The 27225-nt window shown below is 47.5% G+C and overlaps 1 protein-coding gene across 5 annotated transcripts in view; it reads left to right on the top strand.

Moving 5' to 3' along the window:
* The first annotated feature begins 7794 nt into the window (after positions 1 to 7794).
* Positions 7795 to 27225, top strand: part of HTR4 (5-hydroxytryptamine receptor 4) — an 87658-nt gene continuing 68227 nt past the window's right edge. For 3 of the 5 annotated variants that reach the window (XR_010434509.1, XR_010434510.1, XM_064671708.1), the window contains exon 1: positions 7795 to 8084. The gene's annotated coding sequence lies outside the window, so the exon portion shown is untranslated. The remainder of the gene's footprint in view (positions 8085 to 27225) is intronic. The other 2 variants (XR_010434511.1, XM_064671706.1) reach the window with 1 other exon arrangement.

The following is a 27225-nucleotide window of genomic DNA, read 5'->3' as shown; positions in this document are numbered from 1 at the left end:
CCCTGCTGATAAAAGGTGATTTCCTCTTGCTAAGCCCTCCCACCCCTGTGCCCAGCCTGCCCTTCTGCCCCTTATTTAGCTATAAATATCTGCTGAGTTTGGGAAGCTGCAGAATGAATTTTCCTTCAAGGCTTTGCACACATTGCAATGCATTTTTCCAAAAGCAGCGTGGAAACTGTAGAAAGGAGATGTGAAAGTGGCTGAAGGTTAAACGTGGCACAACAACAGAATTAAATTTGAGTGGAGAATTTCTGGTGTTCATTTCTTGGAAGGAAAAATATTTGGTTGTCTTCTGCATTTATTAGACCCCAGGCTAGTTCTGCAAATCCCAGCTCTGCCTTTCAGTCCCAGCCATGGAGAAGGACGAGCCACGTGTCTGTCTTGTCAAAGCCCAGCCCAAACACGGGGGGTATCACAGCTCAACTTTTGTTCTGCTGAGCTGCTGCAGATCATTGAGTGTCATGCTGGAAATGTAAAAGGAATGTTTGAAAGCACCATTTTGGGAAGTGCCAGCCCAAACACGGGGTGCTGGAGGACAGGAAGCCCAAGGGGCTGAGGCACTTACTGCCCTTGGGCACAGGTTGGTTGTACCTGTGTGCTGATTGAGCATGAGATGGCCAGAAAGGGTTTACAAACCACCTGCAGGCTCCAATCTGTTCCCGTGTCCGTGAAGAGCTCTGAATACAGAATTTCCTTCTTTTTCCTTTTGTACTTTAAGATTTTTTTGATGGGGAATTAATGGTCAGAAATAAAGTTGCTCCACTAAGCAGGTAGTGCTTAAGAACTTAGGAACTTAAGAAATCAGTTTTGCATCTCCACGAAGAGCCTCAGTTTTCCTTCTTGAGTAGCCAAGAGCATCCCAGGGTCCCACCCTCTCCACTGGGACCAGCCTCCACTTGCTAAATGGCCTTGGCTCCAGCGGGCTCCTGTCTCATGCTGACCTGAGCTGACCTGGCTGTGTGGCTGAGGCTGTGCAGTGCCCCAAACACCACTGCCACTGCTCACACAACTCCAGCAGCTCCAGGGGAAAGCCACAGAGTCAGCCTGTGGTTTTCAGCATGGAGCAAAGGGTGAAGGCTCCCCAAAGGAGCAGGATAGAGGAACTCACTCTCGATCTTTATTTTTGTATTTTAGTAGTTGTGCCGCTCATAAGTGGAATCGTCTATGTGCTGCCATGGAAACAGCAGCTTTGGTCCCCAGCATGGTTTGCAGCCATCTACAAGGAACAATGGTTGGTTTGTTTGTGTAAAATCATCCAGGGTGGTGCCGGGTGGCCAAGGAAAAGCCGCGCTCAGACAGGACAGGATGTGCTTGTCACACCGAGTGATGGGACGTACAAGTGCCCGCAGACAGGAGCGGGAATGTCCTGTCTGGAGATGTGCAAAACCAGTGGGAATCCAATGGTTTTGAGTGTTTGATTCCCAGGGGCTGCAGCACTTTGCCTGGGACGCTCACTGACATTCACGCTGCCAGCTTTTCGGTTCATGGGGCTCTCTGTGCAGGAGGATGTTGTCCTTCCTCTGCTAGGAACAGGTGAGGGTAGACCTGTGTCCAGTTCTGGGCTCCCTAGTACAAGAGAGACATGGAGTTCTTGGAGCGGGTCCAGTGGAGATGATGAAGGGATGGAGCATCTCCCTGATGAGGAGAGGCTGAGGGAGCTGGGGCTGTTCAGCCTGGAGAGGAGACACTGAGAGGGGACCTGAACAATGTCTGTCAGTGTCTGCAGGGAGGGGTCAGAGGGTGGACCAGGCTCTGCTCGGGGGTGCCCAGCAATGGGACAGGAGGCAACGGGCAGGAACTGGTGCCCAGGAAGTTCCATCTGAACATGAGGAAGAGCTTCTTTCCTGTGCAGTGATGGAGCACTGGAACAGATTGTCCAGTGAGAGTGTGGAGTCTCCTTCACAGGGGATATTCCAGAACCATCTGGACACAGTCCTGTGCCATGTGCTCTGGGATGGCCCTTCTTGAGCAGGTAGGTGGGACCAGATGAGCCTCTGTGATCCGTTCTCCAACCTGACCCATTTTGTGACCTGCTGGCTGCCAGCAGAGGCCAACCTGTCCACCCTTTAGAGACCCTTCAGCACCATCTGGGCAGATTTGGGCTTCTTCATCCTTGGGATCTGCCTGGAAGGCCCACACAGGCAGTGTAGAGGCTCGGGACTTTGCCTGATTAGTCCATGGAGAAGCTGAATTCTCCTTGTCGGCAGAAAAAGCAGCTCAAACAGCCTCCTAACACATGTGTGCATTGAACCTGCTGAGCTGAGCTTGTACACCCATAGTCCCTCTCCCAACACTCCCCCAGCCAAGCACAGCCCTGTCTGAGCCCTGTCCAAGTCCTGTCTGGCAGGGCTGACAGTCATTCATTTGAGCAAACTGGTGAAACCCCTTAATATCTGCTTGTGCCCCTATCTTGAGCTCATTTTCCTCTGAGATCCCCATGATTACACTTCATATGTGTGAACATTCAGGAGAAAGGATTTTGAAGCTCCTGAGCTCAGATGCCAGAAAAGAAGACACTCACTTTCTGGGAGAGTTTGCAAGGGTTAACCTGATTGCAAACACCTCATTCAGCCAAGCAAAGAAGAGAAAAATTACTTGGCTTTAATTTACTTTGTCTTCAGAAATATTTCATAAAAGAGGGGAAAATAATTTCAGGGGGGCTTGTGGGCATCCTGAGAGCAGAAAAAGAGGTAAAATTAATCCTATCAATAATCCATGATGAATGATTCACTCAGCTTTCTTATTCAGAGTTGCATATATTTATCCTTATTCACGCGGAGATGCAGAACTCATGGAATTACATACAGGCTCATATGCATATAAATGAGGAAGCCCAGCAAGGGCTCCATATCCCAGCAATTCATCCATGTGCTCTGTCGGGGTAAGGAAGGGAAGGGGCCTGTGTTGCCCTCCCTCCTGGCAAGGAACAGTGATAAGGAGAAGGGTTCCAAAGCCAGCCTGTCCTGGTGTCCGATGTGCTCCTTGCTGCCTGCGGGAGAGGTGACACCGATGTCCCCAGCCCTCAGCTGCCTCCACACAGCTCCCCTGCACTGAGGCTTTCCTCCCTTTTGCAGGTTTTTACCGGAATCCTGTCTCTGGTTTCAGTGGCGTGGTCCCAGCCTCCTGGCAACAGCAGCAAATGTCTCCTGCAGTGCAGAAGGACAAACCCCCGCTGGCCCTTCTCAGCACGGGGCCATGGCAGGAGGCAGGAGATGGATTTCTACCTGCTAGGCAGGTCTTTTTCTTCTGAAATTTCTTTGCAGGAGAAAAGAAGCAAGTGGAAAATTTTCATTAGAAATAGGACTTTTAAAAAGCAGTTAAAAGAAAATTATGCTGTTCTGTCACATTTCTGTGGCCTACGGAGAGAGGATTGAAATGGCCTCTCCCAGGAGGAGTCTCATCCTTAAATTTCTGATGGATTGTTTAGTAGTTTCCAGCTCATGGACTGTAAATGTGTAATTTGCCTCCAGCTCTACCTCTCCAGCTGTGCTGATATGGTTACCCCTTTCTCTGGTTTCATCTTTGGTCCCAAGATAATAAATATCTCAAAGATTCACTCTGAGAGAGTGTTTCAATGCCTGCAAAATAATTTTGTGACCCTCAGATGAAACCTGAACTATGTCAGTATTATAAACAGTGGGAGTTACACTGTTAAAAATGAATGCAAATATTCTCCTTTAAGGCTAAAAGTCAGACCTGCCTTAAACTGGATTTTAGATCGTGTATCCAGGTAGTGTTATAAATAACATATGTTGAATAGATCAAAGGGCTCTGCAAATAGTGATATTTCATACCATAGGTGTCAGAGTTTGATTATTTGGAGGCCTGTCTGTTTCAGTATTATCAGTGTGACCCTCTTTTTGAGTGCTTCAGATCTGACCTGCTTCTCACCTTTGCTCAGCTGAGCACTTTTACCAGGAGTCTGGGAACCTGGATTCATGGCAATGCTGTGGCATCCAGGACGCTCCCTTGGCTGAATAATGAATAATGTGCAGAAAGGAGCTGGTGACAACAGAGAGACATAACTCTATGTAAGGATGAGCATCGACTCGGCTGATGCTGTAAATCAGATGCAGACCAGAATTTTCCTCCTGCCTCACCTCTTCACAATGGTTTCCCTTGCAAAATGGACTGGGATCCAAACCACTGGGAAATCCCGGGTGTTTAGTGCTGCATCCAGCTTAGCTCTGGGTACCAATAAGTGCCATGGCCCAGGCAGAGAGCCTGTTTCGGGGGCAACCTCCCAGTGAGAGGGGGTAAACTTGCATTTAAAATGCAATAGAAAGAAGGAAGTTCTTTCCTCATGGAGTGGGAGGGCTGTGTGATCTAACGGCGGGTATAACCCTAAGAAACTTAATTTATTCAAGCTCTCTTCTTAATAAAATCCATCCCACGCAGCTGGGCAAAGGAGACCATGCCGTGTTCACAGGGAACACACCGTGCACACCAAAAAGCTTCTCTGTTGAGTTGGTTTTATCTCCCTCTCAGTGCCTGAAAGTGCAGCTAGTGATCTAAAGCAGCAAAGGAGTTATACCCGCAGAAGTGAAAGCAGCAAATTCCACTGCAGAGTGACTGTGATTCAGTCCTGATGAATCACTCATCCACCTTTTTTCTCAACTAGATCTTTGGATTTATCATTGTTACAGATGGAAAAAAAGGAAGGGGGGGGGGGGGAAAGAGAAGAAAAACCCCACTGCTTTATCTCCCTCTTTAATCCTTTCTAATTTTCCTTTCTAAAAATTTAATTACATTTTTTTAGGCATCCCATTCGGGTTGAATAAACCTTTGATAATCCTGGAGTGGAATCTGCATTAAAGGGAGTAGGGATGGAATATGACCAAAAGTGATGACAGCACTGGGGTTTAGCATGACCTGTTCTCAGGTTCAGAACACCCAGCAGTGGAAGGGCCTGGAACTCTGCCTCCTTCACACTCCAAAATCCCTTCTCTACTTCACGATTTGCATCTGTTAAAGCAAAGAGAGTACCTGGATCCTGAGGCCAGGACTGCAGAGGTGCAGTGCCAGGCAACCTCACTGTGCTCAGGCACTGCCCAATTTTGGGGATCTTTATGCAAAAGGGTCCCTTTTGTTCCAGCTTCTGCCTTGGCTCTCGATCCACCCAGACCACGTTGCAGACAGCAACAACACTCTGCTGCTCTAGGTTTTGCCTGGATGGACACATGGCTCTGTTTACATCTTGTACTTGTGGTGTACAATATCGGCAATACAGACACCTCAAAGGGTCAGGAGGGAGGAACTGGGTGGGACCTGATGCTGGTGCAATGGCTGGGCACAGGCTGGGGTTGCTGCCCTGTCTTCCAGCAGGACATGGCCAGAGCCCTGCCAGCACAGTGTGGTTTAACCCTGGAGCTGGGGAGGTGAGTGCCTAAGATGTCAAGACCCTCCTCCAACTGCAAGTTTGGAATCTGCCTCCTGGCATCCAGGTTGCAGAGTGTATTTCTCCAAGACTGCTGTGAGCACAGCAAAGCTGGGGCAGGAGGTCACTGCAGTCCCAGCAGGAAGGGGATGCTCAGTTCTCTTTTCCGTCACCCTCGAACTTGACGGATGCAGGTGAGCAGCTTTAATCCTGACCCACAATGCTGCTGGTCCTCAATCCAGTGAAGCATTTAAACACCTGACAGGAAAGCACATAAACCCATTTGACTTCAGTTCACCCACTCATGCAAACTGCAGGATGTGCTTGTGTTTCCCCTTTTGTGCCATGAGACTCAGTAGCTGCTGCTGGAGATCCTGACTGAGAACACCCGTGAAGGTAAGTGAGTGGCTGCTCTGAGGACTCAAATCTTGTCAGAAAGAGCTACAACTGCTTGCTCCATGAAGAGACATCAGGCCACCTATACATAAATTCAGCATTAAAGCTGGAGGATATACTTATGAGTAGATACTACTAGTGTCTGCTATTAGTAGATACCAATAATGTCCAGAAAGCTCACAGTAATATGGAGGAGGAAATGAAGGCAAAACACAATTGTTTCAGGAATCCTTTAACTGCCAGTTTTAAAATGACCCATCTCAGCTCCACCCAGACCAGCTTCATCCCCTTTGTTGTGCAAGTCTGAGAAATTCCAAACTATGGCAAGGTGTTTCTTCATGGATTTGATATGTTTTACTTTTTCTTAATGTTATTCTTTCTCCATCTTTCAGTTACTATAGTGATGGACAAACACATGAGCAAACACAAGGCCTGGCAGCCTGGGAGGGTGTGTTTGCCTGCAATGGCTGAAAATACCACCCATTTTTTGATAAATCCACTGAAAAATCTTTGCCCAAAGCCCACAGATCTTCGAAAAATGGGTCCTATCAAACAAGTTGATAATAAGATGTGTTTAATATACTTTTCTTTTTTTTGAAACTTGATAAACTTCATGTATTTTGTCAGCAAGCAACATATATTGCAGTTCTGTGAGTGCTCTCATTTCTCCTCCATCTACACACCATTGGAGATGGCCCTTTTCCAGGTGCAAGGACCTTGGTTGTGGTTAAAGGGGATGGAACGAATGGCTACAAACCATATTACTTCTCTTGTGTGTACTCTGGATCACCCTGTTCCACTGCAGTTCTGCTCTGACAAATCCCAGCCTGAAGATCTCGCAGTGACATCCCTCAGAGTGACCCCCAAAGCCCCAGAGGTGTTGTATGAGTGCAGAAATCTGCCTGAATCCATGCCATGGAACTCAACAGACTCAGCCTCTTGGAGTCAAATCTGCCCACATTTGCAACCAGAAGCTACATCAGGATGGAGAGGCCAAGCTGAAGAGCTTTGTCCTGTGAGTTGGGTTTCAGTTTGTGATTTACCCATCCCTGCAGTGGCTTTTGGGCACAGCATGGAGCCCAAACAGTGACAGAGAGGGAGGGAGGACCCAAGGCTCACATGGACCTGGAGGTACTGGTGATCAAGGGAATCCAGCAAGACCCTGGAGCTGAAGCTGACTCTGAGTGCTGGGGGTTGGAAAAATATCCCTGCATTTCCAAAAGCAGGGCTGGTCAGAAACCCTCCCTGCAGCTTTGAGTATCAGGCCTCATGTTTACGTGGGATGTTCACAGGTACTTTCCAAAGGAGAAATGGCACAAAGGCACTGTGGTTTGACACCCCAGACCCCCAAAATGCAGGTCTAGAAGTGAAAGGTGAGCATACCTGGAGATGGAGCTGCTCAGATCCCGCGTTTATGCTCAGTCTAATATTGCAATGGGTATTTACAAAATCTAGATAATGAGCTGGTTGTAGTGTCCTCCTCTGCCAAGACTGAGGTTTGTTAGGGGTCTCAGGGCCAGATTTCAGCTGCCAAAGCTCTAATAGTGTCAAAGGGGCTGGGCTGACACTGCAAGTGAAAAAGCACTTGCGGTATGTTTGGAAATATTGCCAATGTTTTGTTTTTTTGTTTGTTTGTTTTTTTTTGTTTTGTTTTGGGTTTTTTTTTTTTTTTTTTTTTTTGAGAAATACACTGAAAGAACTTTGCCAAAAACCCCTCAGGTCTTTAAAAATTGGTCCTATCAAACAAGTTGATAATAAGATGGGCTTGCTCCACTTCCCTTGTGCACACGAGCAAAATCGCAGATCCCTGAAGTTGCTTTGAAAGCGAGAGAGCAAACTGTCAGTATTTGCCGGGGTGAAGGAAGATGTGCCCTACCCACAGCGCTCACATGAAACCTGGGGGACACGGGCCGGGGGAGAAGCGAAGGGATTCGGCCGCCGAGGGGACGGACCCGACTTTCCCCAGGCGGGGCGGGCAGGGGGCCGGGCATCCCCCTCTCTGCTCGCGGGGCGGGCCGGGGGCGGGCGCTGCCCGCGGCCGCGGAGCGCCGGGGCGGGAGCGCAGCCCCGCACCTGGGCACGGCACCGCCACAGCCCCGCACCTGGGCAGCGCTCACCTGAGCCCCGCGCCTGGGCAGGATTCACCTCGGCTCCGCACCCGGGCAGGAACCATCACAGCCCCGCACCCGGGCAGGACCCGGCGCAGCCCCGCGGGCGGACAGCGCGGACCCCGCGTCCTGCCCCGCCGCCGCGATGAGGAGCCGCGCCGGGGGAACCGCGCCGGGCGCCGCGGGGCTCTGGCCCGGCCATGGTAAGGAGGAGGGGGAGCGGGCGGCGAGAGGGGGCAAAGCGGGGGCTCCGTGACAAACTCGACCGGCTCCGCTCCGGTGCGGGTTCGCCGTCCGTGTGCGCCCATGGGCATCGCCCCGGGGCTGCGCGGGGGGCGCGGGTGCGGGTGTAGTGCCCGGCATCCCGCGGGTGCGGGCGTGCGGCGGCGCCGGAGCCTGTAGGTGCCCTTGGAGGCAGCCCGAGGGAAGGTTGGCGCGGGTGTGATGTACAGACAGGTACAGGTGGAGCGGTTTTGTGCGGGTGTGAGCGAGCAGCATCTGCTACCGTCGGCTGCGGTGCCGCTGGGCTGCGCGACTCGGCGGAGTGCTGGAATGATCAGTACTGACCCGCGGGAAGGAGAGAAACGTGATTGCAGCTGGGAGGGAGCAACAGCCCGGTGGCATGGGGAAAGTCACCGGGCGGAGAGGCTCGTCGGGCTCTGCAGGAGTAGGAAACTTTGCTTAAGTGAGGATGAATGGCTGTCCCTGGAAGTGTTCAAAAAACAGTAGATGTGGCACTTGGGGAACATGGTTAGTGGTGGCCTTGGCAGTGCTGGGGCAATGGTTGGACTCGATGATCTTAGAGGTCTTTTCCAACCTTAGCAATTCTATGATGACGGAAGGTGTTTTCCAGGACTGGAGCTATGGGGATTCAGGCAGCTCTGTGCTCTGACACTGGTGTCCCAGCGTCCATAGTGCAAAGCCTTCCGGTCATATCTGAGCTCTCCAAGCTCTGTATCCGTTCCAAGCTTGCTGAGGTCAAGCATTTTGTTGCTGCTGAGCCCTGCTCAGACTTAGTCCAAAGCTGAGGGAAGTTTGCAGGAGTCCAGCTCATGGCTATGTGCTTTGATTCAGATGCTGGGAGTGGAGCAAGTTTGTGGATCCGACGGCAGGAGAGACAGAGATGTGTCTGTGAGTGAGAAACTGGTGTCACTTCCTCAACCCCCTGAGGCATCTTTCCTTGCTCCAAAACAAACTTCACGCATAGAAACTTGATGGGAGGTTGAGTAATTAAAACATTACACAGCTGCAGTTTCTGCTGCTTCAGGGAGGCAAGGAAGGAGTCAGGTCCTGGTTTGCCAGGTTTAAGCTCCTAGACAGTGGTGGTAGTTGGCCAGGACTGTGCTTTGATGTGTGTGATGTCATTATGACTTCATTTCTTCTTAAAAATAAAATACTTTTCTTTTAATGGGAGTATTTCCACGTGTTTCTTGAAGGAGAACCATTTTCTCTTATCCCTGTTACTGCAGTTGACTGTTTTCACTTGGCAATGGCACGGTGGAGTTTTTTAGAAGATTAGGTGGATTTTGTCATTGTAGCAGTGGACAATGGATAGCCTGGCTGAGGTCAGTCTCTGGGGAGATATCTTGGGCTGTACAGTGGTCTGTGCAGCACCACTCTTTGGGGGAAGAGCAGTAGTGCAGGAGCCATAGGTTCCTCCACCCCTGCTCCCAGGCAACGGGGACCCCGGGACCCTGCGTTGTTCCCACCAGGAAGGGGGACTGCTGCGATGGGCAAGGAGCAGCAGCAGCATTCCTCTCCTCTGAAGAGATCTTCACTGCTGCTTTTTTCCTCTCCCAGCCTGACCTTGGCACTGTCAGCACTGTCCAATAATGCCGTTGAAAAACAAACATATGAGTCAACCTGTGTGCTTGCTTAAATACTAAGTACTTATACACCAAGGTATGTTTAACTTATTTCCTTAAACAGGCTCTGACTGGGGATAGACATAAATACTTTAGTTTCCTCGGGACTTTGTAAACATTGATTTAAAAGTGAGAGGAGCAAGTGCTCTGACAGTGCTTCTTGGCTCATTAAAGCCTTCTAGGAAGTCTCCAAATTGTACATGCAGCTCCTCTGCACCAACTGTGTTCCTGTGAGTACCATCAGTGGTTCTCCCCCACCTCCTCCTCCCAGTCCTCTGGAGCCAGCTGGCATGTCTTGAGTTTTCCCCGTTTGCTCCCCTTTTCCAGGTATTTCCTATCTCCAGGAAATCTGGAGACAGGCAGAACAAAGAACAAGTGCCTGCCAGCATAAGTCTAAGCCCCTTGGGTGACAACTGTCTAGACCTGGTGGAAGGGGTTGCCAGGTGAATGCAGGGGAGACACAGCTTGACAGGGGACAGAGCAGGCAGAGGCTGTGTTATGAGTGGGGCTGAAGAGGAGGAACTGGGAATTCCTCACCTCTCCTATAAGGACACCTCAGGTCTGTCCTGCTTTTCACACTCCTCTGCTCCTGGAAACAGCAAGACACAGTACCTGGGGGATGTAGAGGGCAGGGTGAGGACCACAGTGTCCTTTGTGGGCACTGACTGTGCTTCCTGCTGACTCCCACACTGTGGAAGCAGCAAACGAAGGGTGTGGAATGTGTGCCAAGAAGGTGCGAGGAGGCAACGTATTGCCTTGCACATCCAACTGTCACACTACACAATATGGAAATATTCCTTGTGGGTTTGTGTTTGAAACCACAGCTGTCATTTGAGGGAAAAGCAGGAAAGTGCTGTACTTCCAACACTTGCTGGTGTGCAGGAACAGAGAAGCAGAGTAGGGTTTAGGGCTGCTCTGTGCTTGGGTTGGTTCTTGGAGGTCTCTCCCAACCTAAATGATTCTGTGATTTTTTGATTCTATGACTGTAGTGCACGTTGGTATAAATAGTGAGAACTCTGTGGCTGAACATTGGGGATGACGGTGTGCCAAGTCGATAGAGCTCCTGTGTCAGGGCATGATGATCACTAAGCTCCTGAGGGTTAAAGAAAATCTTCCCTCATGGGAAAACTACTCATTAATTATCCACTTAGGGCTTCCCCAGCCCATTTGCTGAAAAAGACAGTAGTGAGTGTCAAGTTAGAGACCATCTTCTGTTCTGATGTTGTCATTCCTGTGCTTCATTCCTCACATAGCCTCTCAAAACCAATTTCCAAATCTAAAAAGACCCATACATCAAATTAAATGGTATTGATGTTTCTTTGTTGGCCTGGTTGGTTGCTCTAGGAAGCTGAATTTGTTTTACACTGGCTGTAAGGTTGCTGACTAGCAGGGGGACCTTTTCTACGTGCCCTGCACTGACCCCTAAAATTTTCACCCTCAGCCAGTGATGGCAACTGCTACCTTCAGGCCTGAACTTGTGGTCTGCACTTGCCCTCAGCTGTTGTAACATGTCATTCCTGCGCTGATCTAGGAAAACAAAAAGTGTTGCATCATTTCTTGTCATGAATGAATGAGCTCTAGGTGGGGAAAGAAGGGCAGTTTCTTCAGGTCTCCAGAGGACTGAATGCCAGTGTATTTTCTGCTCCTGTCTCCCGTGTGTAGGTAGGAATAAAGCCACAGGAAAGGTAAAATGTACATGTAGCTTAGGGCCAGCTGTGTGCGTGGGCATGTGTGGCTGCAGGTATTTGTCAGGGCAGGTGGCATTTAGTTGTGAAGAACCTCGTTGTGGTGCAGTTTATGGGCAAGAGGGGGACAGGGCTTCGTGGCTTTTGCATTTAGCCTCCTTGCACTTCTGTTTCCTGGGATTCCCTGCTGCATTGTTTTGTGGGCTGCCTTTATTCTGGAGGAGCTGGTGGTTGTCTGCATGATCTAACCTATGCCTCACCTGGGGCAGAGTGTGGGTTACCTCCCACTGGAGCCTTGATGATGAGGTCAGGAGATGGGAGAGGGATGAGCCAGATGCTTGTTCTCTCAGCTAACATGAAAACGAACCCAGTATTTTCGAAGCAGCTGACTTTAATCTGGTCTTGTTGTGTAATTCCATTTATTAGAACAAATAATCTAATTCGAGCCCCCCTCAACCCTGATGTGTTCGAGTGGCTGCAGACACAGGGGTTACAGGGAGAGACACAGCCAGCAGTGCATAGGGGAAAACAAATGACTCTGTAGGAAGGCAAATGGAACTTTGGCAATTTTATGTGATTAGGGAAACAATTAGAGAAAATAGCTGGAGGTGCATTTGCCCAGTGGATTCATGTGCTGGTGGAGATGGGTGGTGTGGTGGTACTTGCTCTCCAGGGTGAGAGTCATCCCTGAGCACAGGGCACAGTGGTGTCATGGTGCAGCAAAAGCTCAGCTGAGTCCTGTCACTGGACTGGGATGGGGAGATAAGGGTGAAAAGCTGCTTTCTCCCCTCTCTCCATGCACAGGGGATGCTGAGGTGTTATTCCCATGTCCTGGTGCAGATAGGAGGGTTTGCTTATTCACAGGTGGTTTTACAGAGCCATGACTTGGTATTGTCTAATGCAGCAGGGGTTGAGTCTGGACCTGTTGCACAAAGTTGAGCAGGGAGATAATTTTCCTCTGTATTCTCCCCTTTGCTCCCAAGATGCCTGGATCTGTATTTCACAGAGCTGAGGCAGCAGTTCAGAGCCCTGCCTTCTGTGTATCTCATCCCCACCTACTCCACCTTGCCCTCATCCCTTCCATCTGTAAAGGTTCTCACCCCCACAGTATTGTTTAAAGTCAGTGAGTTTGCGTAGGCTCAACGCCTCTGACAATCAGGCCTGCATGGTCCCTCTCACACCCATTCCCACTGCCCCCCACGCTGCCACTGCCTTCTTCCCGAACTTGGTTCCTGCCTTCTGGTCCTGGCTGGGTGAGAGCCGAGTTCCACCACACGCTGTGGAGCCGAAGCTGTATCGGTGGCTCCGTTCAGCAGCAGTGACTCAATTTACAGCACAGGCACAGAGCTGCTGCTGGGGACAGCACAGCAGCAGGGTCAGGGCTCTGTCCCAGCCCAGGGCCAGTGTGGGGTGCGGGCAGGGCACCCACTCATCTGTCTGCTCAGAATCACGTTGCTGTGAGGGTTGTTATTTGCTTTGACTTCCAACCCCCCCCGCCTTTGGTTTGAGATGGCACAGACAAGTTCTGCCCTTATTATAGTTCCCATGGAGACAGATTGGATGCCGTACATTAAAGGGGGGTGAGGCACAGTCATCTCTTGCCTGGGCCAGCAGCTACCCCCATTCATCTGCACAGCATCTTTCCCAGTGGGAACCCAGGCACAGGTCCCTTTGTCTTGTGAAACCCTGAACCACGTCTCTCCTCTCTTTGTCTGTGGAGTGTCTGACTCTGGCTGCTGTTGGGCTCTGGGGGTACCTGTGCTGTGGATAGTCCTGCCTGAGGGACTTTCCACCTTTATGCTTGAAAGTCCTCCAAATGAGTAATATTTGTCATTTTCCCGTTCACCATCTGAGCAGCAACTCTCAGAGCATCCAGGAAAACTCGCAATACCATCTTCAAGCACAGAAGGGTTAATTTGGACTGATGAATCCATCTATTTTATGGTGTGCCATGGCTGCTTTAACATGAAGAAGGTCACAGGTGCCACCACTAAAGCCTTTCTCAGAGGTCTCCCTGAGAGGACTTGAAGGACGTGGCTGAACATTTGGATCCAGGAAATGAACTCTTCCATGCATGAGTCCTTCCTCATCGGAGAAGGTTTTGAGGTGTCCTGGCTCTTGTGTGGCACCTCAGCTGAACAAGAGTGTCTATGGATGGCACCTGGTAGTGAAGTGATTGGCAAGGTGAGATCCAGGCTGGTTTCATATGGACCAGAAAATTTTGAGGAGAATGTTTGTGGTGATCTGTCTCTTTTATGGTGGCCATGAGTGCTTTAACATCAGTGAAGTCAAAGCTGCCACCACTAAAGCTCTTCTCAGAGGTCTGTGTGAGAGACCTGGAAGGCTGCAGCTGATTTTAGATGAGCCAAAGCAGTGGAACATTCTTCCTTTTCATGGGCCCTCCATGGGCTTGTTACAAAAACATGTTTGTCCCTAACAGGAAAACCTGCCAAGCAAAATTTTTATCATTCAGCAGAGAAAGGAAAAAAGAAATAAAACAGAAACCCAAAACCAGTCAACACTGTCCCCAGAAAAATAAGGGAAGGTTGTAGCAATGAATATAAATTAGGAGTTGGAACATGTAGGTGTCTGATAAGGGAGGCTAAAGGAATCAGTGAAATAGTAATGAGCAGGAGGGTTAAGGATGAAGGGAAAGCATCTTCCAAGGATATTAGGGATCAACAGAATGTTATGTTCGGAGTAACTGCTTTGCTGGGTTCAAATGGTAGAGTCATAACAGCAAAAGACAGAGTTAAACTCAACTCCAGCATAAAGATTATTCTCCAAATCTCCCTGGTGAGAAGTACCGTCTGCCATTGCTATCACCAGACTTCCAGGTGAGAAAAAGCACTGGCCATGTATTCAGGGGTCAAAATTGTCATTATTAGAATACCTTGATCTAAACCTAGTGCATTTTTACTCAGTACACTTTACTGAAGGCAGCAATGTCATTATTTCATCCTTTTACACAGAGTGCTGAGAGAAGAGAGGATTTATCTAAATCAGAGTCTGTGATAGGACCAGGTATAACCCCCTGTTCTGCAGAGCCCCAGGTGCTTGTCTGTGCTTTAACCGTGTCCATGGCACAGGTCATGTGCCCTGTGTTACTGTGGCACTGATTGGTGCCAGTGAAAGGAGACTCATGTGGAAAAACAGATTCCAACAGCTGAAAATCTAGCCCACCCTGAAGCTGACAGTAATATTATCACTTATTTAATCTGTGTATTTTTAAAACCAGAAAAGGGCTTCTCTGATTGTCTCGTCTGCTCTCCTAGCTACAGAAGAAAGACACAGACAAAAGAAAAACCATAGCTTCATGATCAATTCCAGAAATATCAGATGGGGAATAATAAAAAAGAAATAAGCCAGTTGTTTTCTTTAATAATGAAAGAAGACAAAAAAATACCCACAAATCCTGTTTAAATCCTCACTTGACTGCGCGGATTTGGAAGGTCTGGAAGGACAAAATAGAAGGAAATTATTCCAGGCAGTGGTTTGACCCCCTCAATGGGGGATGATGGCTGCTGGAGACATGACCTTCATGCCACAGGAGGATATCTCAGATCTGTCCTGCTTGAACTTAGGTAAATAACTGGTGTCCTGCTACTGCCAGTGAGAAGAAATAGAACTTTGGTGCTTCAGTTTCTTGCTTGAAATGTGGCAGGAAGAGCAAAGTAGCTCTCTGGGAGTGGTGGGAGCTGCTTGTCCTGAAAGGACTCTGATGTGCACAACCTTCATGCCTGGAGGGGCAGAAGAGGGATGAAGTCAGAGGCTGAACAGGGCAGGTGACTGAATATTTGGGGCTTGTAGTACCCTTCTTAATTTTAGGAGATTTCTAGGAAAAGAAAAGTGGCTTGAGATTTTTTGAGAAGGGAAAATACAGTCAACACTCCGTGAGACTGTACAAGAGAGTCTTTAGGGCTGGATTTGCTTGTGATGTGCAGTGCTGTGGGTCTGGATGTCGCCCCTCTGCCCTCGTGCTGAGGAGAGCGGGTGAGAATTCGAAAGTAAACCATGACCTGTGGCAAGCATGTAAGAGCCAATTGCTGCTGGTGGATGATGAAGCTCCCTTTCCCTCCTCCTCTTTGCCTTCATCCACTTTCCATTCTGGAGTTATCCATGTTCTTGGATCTGACTTTCAGGTCATGCAGCACATGGACCCGCTCTCAGAGACTCAGGGAATTCAGCATCTGCAGCTTCCAAAATCTTTCAACAGGAACCAGGCTAAATAATCCAGCCTGTCTTGTACCATAGGGGCATGTCAGAGAAGTGCAGAGTAAGCATCTCGTTGCTGGTGTGAGTTTAGGAGCCTTGTTGGTCAGCAGAAAATCACAGGAGCTGATAAAAACTAATTGCAAAGATGCCTTTTATGAGTGCCCGATTTTCCACCTGCTCTGCTTGGCTGCGTTATTTGATCGATCGGATGCCTTCTATTACAGCTCACAGAAGAAAACAACCAGCCCTTCTGCACTTCTGTTTACACTTAATAAAATACAGCAAGCGAAACTTGCGCTGTGATGATTAAAACACAACCAGGAAAGCTGGGAATTGGAGGAAGAGGGGGATTTCCTCTCTTCTGCCCATTAAGTTCAGGATTTCCCTGATCCACTGAATAACCATTACCACTGCAGGAAGTAGCTGCTGAAAGAGAGGAGAGAGCTGGGTTCTTCATGAGGCACCACCCCGTGTCAGACCTGGGGGTGACAGTCTGTTGTGAAGTCAGGGCAATGTGAGCAAAAATATCTGTGAAGGTGGAAGTGCAAGGGAAATTCTTAGAAAAGAAAAGCGTGTGAGCCAGACAGCACAGAAGGGTGAGGGAAAGGCTTGGGGCAGATGAAGGGTTACCAGGAGCCAAGCATTCTTGCTGTTTCCCAGTCAGTTCCTATCTTTTCCACTACCACATTCCTCTTCTTTAGCAAACATCTGATCCTTCACTACTCTCTGGACCCCCAGACATTTATTATTACAGCTTTTGTTTATTTAAAAACAAACACACAGAAAATTAACAACGAGAGCCCAGATCAAGGATCCAAAAATGGGAAACCAGGAGAGACTGAAAACTCTAATCTTGGCACATGAACACATTTTTAGGTGATGAAGACTTAACAAAGCCCAGCTAAAAGCAACAAGAGCAGGAAAAGCACCCCAAGGATGTGTGCAAAGAGAAATGGCAAACACAGTGGCACTGATTACCATCCTTCACTGGAGCTCAAACCCCAGACCAAACAGTGCCAGGCTGGAATGCTGTGGCACAGCTGGCACTGCACTAGGCAGCTCATGGCAAGACATCCCAGTCATACGTCCAGGCTTGATTATAAATACAGACAGTTTTCCTAAACAGATTTTAAGATCACATTGCCTCAGGGAGTCTGCTGAGCATTCCCTAACATGAGGCAGGGCTTTCCTCTGGGAAGTCAACAGTGTCTGCAGGAATCTGTCACTTCCACTGGTGTGTTGGCTGTGCAATGGCCTCTACCGTGGGATCCACTCTGCTGGAATTCAGTCATCGACCATGAAAATTTGCAGGAAGGCTCTTGGTGACAAGTTTTCACACCCCAGTTGCAGAGACACTGGTGTCCAATGTCAGGAACTGGGTGCAGAGGGTCTGCTTCCTCCAGGTGGGAGTCAACCTTATCCCACCCAAATGCCCACATCTCTTGACTTGTTAGGAAGATGGATCACGTGCAAAACAGAAAAGATGGAGAGAGACTAATTACAAGGGCCTGGAGTGACAGGACAAGGGTGAATGGGTTCAAACTGACGGAGAGTAGGTTTGGATTAGATATTAGGAAGAAATTCCAGAGAAGCTGTGGCTGCCCCATCCCTGGAAGTGTTCAAGGCCAGGTTGGACAGGGCTCTGAGCAACCTGGTCTAGTGGAAGGTGTCCCTGCCCATGGCAGGGGGGTGGAACGGGATGATCTTTAAGGTCCCTTCCAACCCAAACCATTTTGTGGTTCTGTGATCGGTAAGGAAGGTATTGCATGGAAAAGGACATGGATGTTATACACAGGAAAGAGTGAATCAACAAACCCCACCAACTAATGCTGAAAAGGAGCAAATACAGCAGCTGTGCTTATACAGGGGAGTGTGATGTGGAAGGCAGGGGATGGAGTCCTTCCTCTCTGTGCTCTTTTCAGGTTTGGTAATTGCACTTCAGGAAAGCCATGGGAGAGATCAGGGTGCGCTCTCAGGAATCAGCAGGAGGGAAGAGCAGAGCTGGGCAGGCTGGGCTCTGTGTCAGTGACAGTGTGGCCAGGGCTGATTCGTGGTGCAGCTCTTCAGATGCAGCAGCAACTGCAGAAAGGAGAGTAATAAATAGATTTCGGAGTCTGCAGGGGTTAGGAAAAGAAATCACAGCAATAAAATGCAGCAAGAAAGATTTAGGATAGACCCTAGAAAAATCCCTACATGTACTTCTCCTAGGAGATTGCATAAAGAGAATATGGAATCTCCATCTCCAAATGTCATCTACAGCAGGTTAAAATATAGTTGGGTCTGATGAAACAGCTCCTCAGAGTCTTTGCCAGCCCTTTTTCTCCATCTGATTTTTCTCTTCATGGCCTAAGAATCTGTTTTACAGTCTGAAAAAAACCTGAGAGCTGAAACAGCTAAATGACAGATCTAGCAGATTTTCTTCGTAGAGGGTTGTTTTTTTTAAGTGACAAATGGAAACTTCCCGTGGGAAAAGTCTGATTTCAGTGTAATCTGATTTTTCTGTGAAAAAGCGAAGATCACAAAGAAAACTTGTTTACTGCCTGGATTTGCTGCCTTGATGGTGTTCAGAGGTTTTATTGGATTTGCAAAGTTGGTGCTGACAAAAGAGTTTGATGCTGTTTTCTGTTAGAATGTTCTTCCTTCAGATCAAAAGCACAGTTAAATGTAATAAACCAAAGGTGCAGATAACAGGGGAGGAGATTGTCTCAGTCCAGCGTTTCCTGCTTCCCTGTAATCAGCCACTTCATGCTTGTTGCCACTGCTGTTTTTGAAAGGTATGTTGTAAGCACAGGTACTCCTGCCCTCTTCCCGAGTGCATCCAGGATGCACATCCAGATACTTCTTGGTTTCCTGGCATCTTCCCCCTTCCTGTGAACCCAGACCTACCTGTCAGGTAGAGAAATGAGGACAACCTCAGCACATGACAAGGGTTAATCTGAAGGGAGCCCATAAGAAAGATGGAGAGAGACTAATTGCAAGGGCCTGGAGTGACAGGACAAGGGGGAATGGCTTCCCACTGACAGAGAGTAGGCTTAGATTAGATGTTAGGAAAAAATTCTTCCCTGTGAGGCGGTGAGGCCCTGGCACAGGTTGCCCACAGAAACTGTGGCTGCCCCATCCCTGGAAGTGTCCAAGGCCAGGTTGGACAGGACTTGGAGCAACCTGGTCTAGTGGAAGGTGTCCCTGCCCGTGGCAGGGGGTGGGACAAGATGAGCTTTAAGGTCCCTTCCCACTCAAACCAGTCTGGGATTCTGGGATTCTGGGATTTGAGCTGCTCCTTTCCATAGTGGGCTTTGGCAAAGCCATTCCTCATCCTGTGCTTAGCTGGCTCCAATCCCAAGGCAGGTGGAGACACTGGCTCCTGTGGGAGCAGGCAGCTGAGGAGAGCTGTGGGCTGCACTGCACATGGGACTGATGCAGGGAAAAGCTGGGGAGCAGAACCTGGGCACTATCCCTTCATCCCAGAGAAATGCCATGGCAAATTACTTTCCTTTTTCTATTTCCCTGTACTTTTTACTTTATGTTCACCATCGTTCACTAAATGGGGGATTTTTAGAACACATTTCTAATTTCTATCCTTAGCAACATATGTGCAGATGTAAGGTTTTGGGCAGTCACCAATCACACCACTTACTGCTCATTGTGATGCCTCCACACTTTCTCTCCTCCCTCACCGTCCCAGAGTAATTAAGAGGAAATTCAGCTGCTGCCTGAATGGACACATTTTCAGCAATCTTCCTTAATTCTTTATTTACTGTAAAATAAGCAGGAAAAAAAATGCAACATCAGTTCCTCTTCCAGGGATGGATTAGTTCTCTCGTCACATCTCAGACTCTCTCCCTTGCCCTTTCCCAGCTCTATCCCAATTTCTGATGAGCTATGATGAAAAGCAGTGGGGAAAACATCTGATTGCTGCCCGTGAATTCCTCGAGTGAACACATTTCCGAGGTAAGTAGTGTGACAAAAGCTGAGCTATTCTGGACCAGCACTTGGAGCTGAGTGTCCCTTCCTGCATTAGACAAGGACTTGTACTAAGTGATCTGAAACTTCACTTCTGGATCATTCATAGCAGGACCTGATGTCATTTCCTGCCAAGCAAAAAGAAAATTAAATGTCTGTTGCTTTTAATAAGGAAGGTTTTTAGCAATGGGGATGGAATATGGTGAAGAAGCAGAGGGACTGGCTGAAGCAGGAAGAAAGGATATTGGAGAGGGTGAAATGAGTTGGTGTCTGACCTGTACCTCCCTCTTTCAACAGAGCCTTGAACAACTGCTTCAGGAATAAAGTACTCTCTGCTGTGAGCACAGACATCAAAATCTGGCCTCGCAGTGAGGGGATCTCAGAGATCCCACTGACATTTCCTTTTGATGCTCTGCACAGTTGAACAAACAGTTCACAGGTCTGTGCAGCCTCAGAGTTACACCTGAGGGAGCACCTTCCCCTGCTTTTGGAAAACAAAGGAGGAGGGAAGGAAGATGTCTGTGTTGCTGAAAAGCTTTAAGCCAGCTCTGGATAAATGAAAGGCCCAGAGGGCTCTCCCAGACTTTCATCCTGACCTTGTCCCCCTCCACAAGCTGGAGCCCAGGTTGGAGCAGAAGCAGGAGGAAAAGGAAGGGAAAGAAAAGGGGGAGGAGGAGGGCTGCACCACTGCACAGGGATGCACCAGAGCTGGGCTGCAGGTGGCACTGAGGGCTTCCCAAGGGCTCCTGGGAGAAAACTGGGGCCATGCTTGTAATTCAGGCACCTCTGGCTGTCTCTGCTGAACAGAGGAGAGCATCAGCTCAAAATGTCATCTGTCAGCTTGAATCAGAATTATACAGAAATTATTTTAAAAAAAAGTGATGAAAGCATGATGCACTGCCTGGGGTACAGCCCACCAGTGCTTCAACCCATAATTGGAGTCTTCTTCACTTCCTTCCCCTCTTCCTTGCTCATTTTATATTTGCTTTTAGACATGAAGAAAGTTAGGTCCTTATTCCTGAGGCAGGAAAGAGTTGTTTTTCTAAACAAAGTATGAAATTTGGAGTTAAGCAGCTCTGATTTATCCCCCTAACTCTGTCTCAGCCTCCTTCTCTGAAACACACACACTCCTGGCTGCCCTTGTCCTCCCTGTTTGGCCAGTTCAACAGAGTGCTGTGAGCTGTACTGTCCTAGTCAGGCGTTGCTGTTATCACTTACAGCTGACTAAAACCCTTCCAAAAGAATATTTCTTTTGTTACAGAAATGCAAACAGGCAGGAATTTTGAATAGCTGTTCTCTGCTCACTGATGGCTGTTTAACAGGTTGTCTTGGCTAGAGCTTTGTGTTTTTTCTGACCTGTGTAACAGGTCCAGGTGGCACTTCCTGAAAAGGGAGTTATTCCCTGGCATATTCTCATTTACTCTGAGGGTTGTGAGGCCCTGGCACAGGTTCCCCAGGGAATCTGTGGCTGCCCCAAGCCTGGAAGTGTTCAAGGCCAGGTTGGATGGGGCTTGGAGCAACCTGTTCTAGAGGAAGGTGTCCCTGCCCATGGCAGGGGGGTTGAAAGGAGATGATGCTTAAGATCCCTTCCAGAGTTAGGGGGGCTTACCATTCTATGATTCTGTATTCCTAACTCTCCACCAAATCAAATTTGTGTTCCTATAATTGGAGCAGCTGAGAGAACAGTGGGAAAAAAGAGGTAAATGGACTAAAAAAGAGACAGCACAGAATTCTGAAGCTCAGACCATTCATATCTTTGACATCATTTAGGTCACAGATGTAAAACAGCTGGGTAACTTACTTTAAGGATCCTGTGTTCTATGTCTCATGGTCCCCATGTAAAGACTGGGGGAGTAATTACCCAAAGCTTGTTACCTGTATGGCTTTTGCCTGTGAACAAGAGCCACACAAACCTCCAGAGGTGCTGCAGAAGTGGAACTAGTTTGGGGAAGTTAGTTCAAATTATGCAAACACATCTGGGATCTCCAAGGTCAAGGATAGGGTGGATGTGGGCTAAGGTCCAAAATCCCAGTGAGACACATGCCCAGACTGTGATTTTTATAAATTCACAGTCCATGTGGCTCTCGATCACAGTGAAAAGCCCTACCCATAACAAACTGCTCTGCAAGTCATGTAGTGACCTTGATGAGCCACTGTAGTAACAAATCCTGCAAAAATGCTTTCGTGCATCAGTATGGATGTTAGAAAAGATCTTGGAAGTCAGGTGTGCAGGCAGGTTTATTACAGAAGATCCAATCAGTTATAAATCCACATTTAACTTTAACAGCAAAGTGCAGACAGTGTGACCTTGCCTGTCCCTTCCCAGCCTCTGCTGTAAACCATATGCTCCACAGACTTTTTTTATTCTTTTTTTTTTTTTTATGATTATTTGTCCTTTATCACAGTTGTTTTAAAGTGTATTGTGTCTGTAGGAGCTTCCAGAGGTAGAGGAGAATGGCGGGATTGTACCAAGGCAGCACCATTGTGCAGCAACGTGCCAGGAGGGCAATTTTCTGCACCCTGGGCAGGAGGCAGCTGGTGGGCAGGGCAGCTCTGAGATGGCAAAGGGCCAAAGACTGCACCAGGGAGATGTCCCTAAAGCAGCTGAGAGCAACATCCCTGTCTTTTCCTTATCTCGAAAGTCAGTGAAGAACAATTTTGCTAATAGAATAAACGGGAGCATCTGATTAAGTTCACTGTAATTACAGGGGCTGTTCTTCATGAGCATCTTCCAAAAATCTGGAAGTTTTATGTATTAGGAAGAATCTGAAAGGATTAGGTGTAGCAAATAGCTCATGTGCTGCTCAGGGACAGAGGTGATGGGAGATTTCAGAGAAGCATAATTAAACTTTAGTTGGCTCCATCTGGAGAGTTTTTCCAAGAATGACAAGTAGGAATGAAAAAAAGAGCAAAATGACAAATCATTAGTTTTGAGTGACTGTGAAGGTTTCCTTGGGAGGCTGCCAGATCACTTTGGGGACCAGCAGCCTCCACTGATTTGCCTCCCAGCCCTGGGAAACATTTCCAGGGAGCGTGAAAGAAATGTCTCTCAAGCAGTCATCACTTTGTTTCAAGAGCAGTGACAATTCTTTTCTCATATCCAGGCTGCTTTGTGGACCCTTAAGTGCTGCAGTTTTGGGTGGAAGTGGTCTGAGACACACCTGGAATTTATTTCCCAACAAGAACATTTACTTTTGGCTAATTTAGTACTTTGCAACTTCTTAGGGCAATTATTTTTTTTCCATTTAATTTATGATGGACTGTGTAAGTATGAGTAAAAGTTGGATGTTTCACTAGCAGGGAAGAAAATAAAATATATTAAAAAAAAAGATCCTTTGGCAAACACCCACATCAAACTTTTAAAAAGCAGTCTCAAAATACTAAACTGCATCTGTAGGCTGCAACTACTCCTTCCCCACCGTGTATCCCTGTATTCTGTAAAGGGAATACAAAATGACAGGAAATCACAATAGCAACTTTTAAAGCCACTTTTTGGTGTTTTATAAATAGCTACACTTAGACCCCAGCTGATGAATATTCATTGCAACAAGGGTTTGGCATAAGTACTGAGACCATGAAATAAAGGAGCTTAAACAGGTGAAAGTAAGGAAATATTAGTGAAAAATGCCCAAAGTAGCTTGTGGATTAAGGGGATTTACAACCCTTCTGGCCAGCTCTTGCCCTGCATCAGATTTCTGTCCCAAAATGAACCCCTGAAGGATGTGTTCTATTACATATTTTTCAGAGACAAAAGCTGAGAAATGTGAGGTCTTTCCTAAGCTGGTTTATCTGTTTAAAACTACAGAATTTCAAAATAAAGACCTTCATTGATGCTGCTTGTGCCCTGATGCCAAACTCCCTTTCCTGTGTCACAGACCATCCCATCCAAATATCCCATCGAGTCCAACCTATAACCAATCACCATCTTGTCATCTAGACCAGAGCACTGAGTCCTCTTGTTTTTTAAACACCTCCAGGATGGTGACTCCACCGCCTCCCTGGGCAGCCCCTTCCAATTCCTGACAACCCTTTCCACAAAGAAATTCTTCCTGATGTCTAGGTGCAGGGGTCTGGCTAGAGCAGCTGGTGACACTGGGGACTGCTCACAGATTTGAGTCAAGGCTGAATGGGAAATCAGTTCTGTAAACACTGCCAGAGGAGAGTGGATATTATTTATTTAGTGAGATAATGCAACAGCAGTGGGTTAATCCAACAGTCATTAGCAACAGGTCATGCTATAATTAGGCAGTCTGGTGCAGCTGGCTACCTCTTACTGAATGCCACCAGTAAGACATCAAGTGTCTGGGGTAAGTAGGGGATTAATTTGGGAAGCAAGTGCTTTCAGGCACAGTTAGGACTGCATGCAGATCTTTTGCTTTGCCTCCCTTCATCCCAGCAATTAACATAACACAGGGCTCTGAAGTGGCACTTGCTGCTCTCTTAGTTGCATGAAATCTTGAACAAAAGCTCTAAACAGCTCTCTTGAGTAATTAAATCTCATCTGAAAGAGCTTGACGTCTCAGGGGGTACAAAGGAGTAGTTCTTTTTTCTACTCTTACAGAAAGGGGAAAGTTCTGCTCCTCAAGCACAGGTTTATATTTTCAACGGGTGTTTTTTTCCTTCTTCGTGCTATTTTAAGAAACAAGTTTCCACAATTCTATTGTCTGAACATCAGAAGTTTCTCTTCCTTAGACAGGCAGTGAGATTCTGACACCTCATATGTGAAAGGGAAGAAAATACCTTGATCAGATAACTGCATTCAAGGGGTTTTGCTGAATCTTCCATTGAATGACTTGCTCTCTTTAAAGAATGAAGGACTGAAATCAGTGACTAGAGGTGTCAGGTAACTACTGGAAAAATGCCACGCATATCACTCTGGATACAGTATTCAACCTTCACACTCTTGGATGCTTCTGCAATGCCTTCACATTGCAATTCATCTTTTCAGTCATAACTTTCTCCTCCATCAGCCTGACTGTCTGAAGAGACTCCCAGTTCTGCTCTCTGTTCATCAGATCAGCTCACAGATCATCAAATCAGGGAATCACAGAATCATAGAATGGTTTCTCTCACTACAGTGGGTTTAACTAACCAAGAGTCCTATGTGGAGTTGGTATAGTCCTGTATCAAAACCTCACGTAATAGCAAATCAAATGCTTTTCTGGAATCAGGGAATACAGCTACTTATTACAACAGTATTGTTGTTATCACTGAAAATATCAAGATGGCAAACTCCTCTAATTCCCACTGATTTGCCCAATTCTATTCCCCATCTTTAATTCCTGATGAATTGTATTTTTTATGAGCTATTTTATTATTGTGCTGGAGTCAATCTTGGATTGATAGGCTTATAATTACCTAGATTATCCTCTTTATTCTTTCAAAATATTGTCAAAGGTTGGACTTGATGATTTTGGAGGTCTTTTCCAACTTAAATCATTCTGTGATGTCCACATAGAAGCCTTGGCCAAATGCACTCACACTCATTCTTTCCCTTACGTGATACATCTGATGAGGGAATAACCCTCAACCTGTGGAGCTGATGCCTGGTCCAGCGTAACTACTGCTTCAACAATCTCATCCTCAGTGGGATGCACATCCAAGGGTCCCTCCAGTATCACCAGAAATGATGGGTGAAGCCTTCTGCATTCAAGTCCTGCCGTAACTTCAGTTCCTTCCTTCATCTGGGGAGCTGCTGATTCCCTGCAGAGCTGAAGTAAGCAGGGGAATTAGGGAACTTGCACTTCCCAGCAGTACAAAGCAGGATGCCATTACCATCCTTTCCCCACGAGGGAAGCAATGGCACTTGGTACATCAAAGACAGCCTGACAGAAACCAGCCTACAGACATTATTCAGGGAGTAGCGGCCTGAAACGATCAGAATTTGAAAAATGCACTTGTTCAAAGCATGTGTGCTGTTAGAAAGAACTGTTCTCTGTGAAACCATTGAAAATGAGCCACATGGCATCTCATTGCTGCCAGGTGCCTGGTGCCAGGCACAGTTAGTGTCTGGACAGCTTGTTTTACCTGGAGAGTCTGGCTGATGAGAACTCACAGCCCACCTAAGCATGTCCTGTCATTCTTGCTTTGCAAATAACAATTTGCAAGCAGCTTATCCTATGAGCTCATTTGCCCTTTCGCTCCTTCCCAGCAGGAGCTCTGTAAGGCTCACAGGCTCAGCCCACCAAAACACAACCTTCAGGGTTGCAGCTCCAAGTTTATATTGGTTCCTTCACTTTTAATGACCCGATAAGGATTCAGTAATTTGGTAATTTGATTTAAAATAAGTTGAAAACATCAGCAGCATCTTGGAAGGTGCTGAGCTCAGCATAGTTTGGCAGGGAAAGACAACTCCTCCACATCCATGTGTCTTAAACAGGTAAGGACTGGACCCAGCTTCTGCTCAACCCCTGCCCCTACAGCTGCCCTGACTTACAAATACCTGCTCTGTGATGGGGTCACTTATTGCTCTGTGATGGGGTCACTTATTGCTTCCACTTGGCAAAGCCTGCAGAAGGGGCACAGGCTCTCGTTTGGGTGCCCTTGCCCTGCACTTAATTGCTTTCTCTCAGTAAAAGTTGTGTGTTCCAGTTGATCCCCTCTGACCATCACCAGAGCAAGTCATTGCTTTATTGCTGCAATTTGTAAGTATCTACAGTCATCTTTTAAATTCTTCCCTGGGAGGGTGGTGAGGCCCTGGCACAGGTTGCCCCGGGAAGCTGTGGCTGCCCCATCCCTTCAAGTGTCCAAGGCCAGGTTGGACAGTTCTTGGAGCAACCTCATCTAGAGGAAGGTGTCCCTTCCCATGGCAGGGGGTGGAACAAGATAATATTTAAGGTCCCTTCCAACTCAAACCATTCTGTGATTATATGATTTCAAAGTAGTTCTGTTACTGTCATGAAATATTTGGAGTGAACTCTTCTGTAACATCAGAGCCTGTGTGGAGGGAATGTTTTATAGCACATTTCCTCTTGCATCATCTCAATCTTTTTAAAAAGTAATTCATTAATTAGCCTTTTGACTTTCCCTGATGGCATCAGCTTCTTAAGCAGAAAAGATGATGGCTGTGCACTTTATGTATTTTGTATGGAACTGGAGGATCACATGGTCTCTTGGGGACTGTGATTATTTTAGCTTGATGCTCAACTAACTGATTTTTTAAGTGAGCCAGAGGCAGCTCAGGTTTAAGATGAACACTCTCAGCCAGTTTTCTCCTCAGGAGCTGTCATCCTTTAATGGAGTGTGAAGAAATGGCAGCAGAGGCATGAGTCAGTTGGGTTGGTTACAAGTATGTGCAGCTCAGAGCTCTGGCAATTTTGTCTCTGCTTCATTTTCTAAAATGTCCTGTGGATCCACAGCATTTCCATCCCAGCACAGGGGCAGCAGAAACCTCCTGGCTCTGGTCTGCCTGTGGCAGCCGGGAAAGGGGATGAGACAAGTGGAATGTGATGCAATGTGTTAGACCATGTGGGACCAGCACACTCGCTCAGGGATGGGTCTGCTGGCAGCAGCTTCACATGTGTGTGAGTTTATTTGGCTTAACCTCCCAGTGTAGAGAGTTTTGGGGGGGTTGTGTGTTTCTTTGTGCTCATGACAGCCTTGACAATGCTCATGTGGGA

Source organism: Pseudopipra pipra, chromosome 15 (genome assembly GCF_036250125.1).
Source record: "Pseudopipra pipra isolate bDixPip1 chromosome 15, bDixPip1.hap1, whole genome shotgun sequence".
Classification (NCBI taxonomy): Eukaryota; Metazoa; Chordata; class Aves; order Passeriformes; family Pipridae; genus Pseudopipra; species Pseudopipra pipra.
Note: the sequence above shows the minus strand (reverse complement) of the source record. Positions and strands in the feature narration are given on the sequence as shown.